The following is a 1,136-nucleotide window of genomic DNA, read 5'->3' as shown; positions in this document are numbered from 1 at the left end:
CCCTATTTATATTCCATTTCAGGGATTTACCCCCCTTACTCTACCTCACTATCTCCTAAGCTGTTTGTTTTATCATTATGAAAGAACTATATTCATATCTTTATCTATATATATCCAGAGAGAGCAAAACTCCCGAAATAAAAAAGAATTTCTGTGTGAAAGTGAAAATTATTAATTATGAATTATTTTTAAAGAATTATGAGTTATTTTTAAAAGAAATGCAGTTATTTTTAGGAACTTGCCATATTAAAATTATATAAACAAATACTGATTTTTCCATTCCACCTGGTTCTGCCCAGGGTTAAAGTCAGAGGAGTAGGTCTTCCAAGATGCTGTCTAAAGTCTCCCAGGCTTTAATGTCATAGACTCATGACCAGGATTTTGGTCAACTGTGGGAACTTCAAAACTTCAGAGGCAAAGGGACATATTTGACAATTAGGAGGAGATCCACACCAAGTTTTCAACACAGAGACAGAAAGCCAGAGGCATGGGGCCCATCTGTATATGTAGGGAAGCAGTAGGATTCAGAGAATAGAAACAGAAGTAATAGTCCAGGGCTAAAGTCAGAGCTGGATAGCTAGAGCACTACACTTGGAATCAGGAAGACTTATCTTCATATCTTTATGAGTTCAAATCTGGCCTCAGACACTTACTAACTGTGTGACCCTGGGTAAGTCACTTAATCTCTGTCTGACTCAGTTTTCTCATCTATAAAATGAATTGGAGAAGGAAATGGCAAAACCATTTCAGTATCTTTGACAGGAAAAGCCCAAGTGGGGTCACAAAGAGTTGGACACATGACTGAACAATAACAACAAAAAGCCAGAGTCAGTGAAACTGCTAATGGTTAGGTCAAAGGACAGGTCCAAAGTTGTTCAAAGAGTTTATGGCAATTTGTCATGCTCAGTAAGATGAGAGCCTCTACTGTTTGTCTCACTCACCCAGTATCTCTAAGCTCTTGAAGCTGAGAGGCTTCAGCTCATCTCAATATACTCTTGGATAGGAGGCATCTCTGTTGGGCAGATCAGTGAACATTCATGAAGATAATATGTTAAATTAATGAGAAAATTGTAATTATCACTAAATGTAACATGTCAATGAATGTTCCAAGTCATGCCACTTATTGTGAACTTTTT

The sequence above is a fragment of the Phascolarctos cinereus genome, unplaced genomic scaffold (genome assembly GCF_003287225.1).
Source record: "Phascolarctos cinereus isolate Bilbo 61053 unplaced genomic scaffold, phaCin_HiC Scaffold_4;HRSCAF=312, whole genome shotgun sequence".
Lineage (NCBI taxonomy): Eukaryota > Metazoa > Chordata > Mammalia > Diprotodontia > Phascolarctidae > Phascolarctos > Phascolarctos cinereus.
This window is presented reverse-complemented; position numbering follows the sequence as displayed.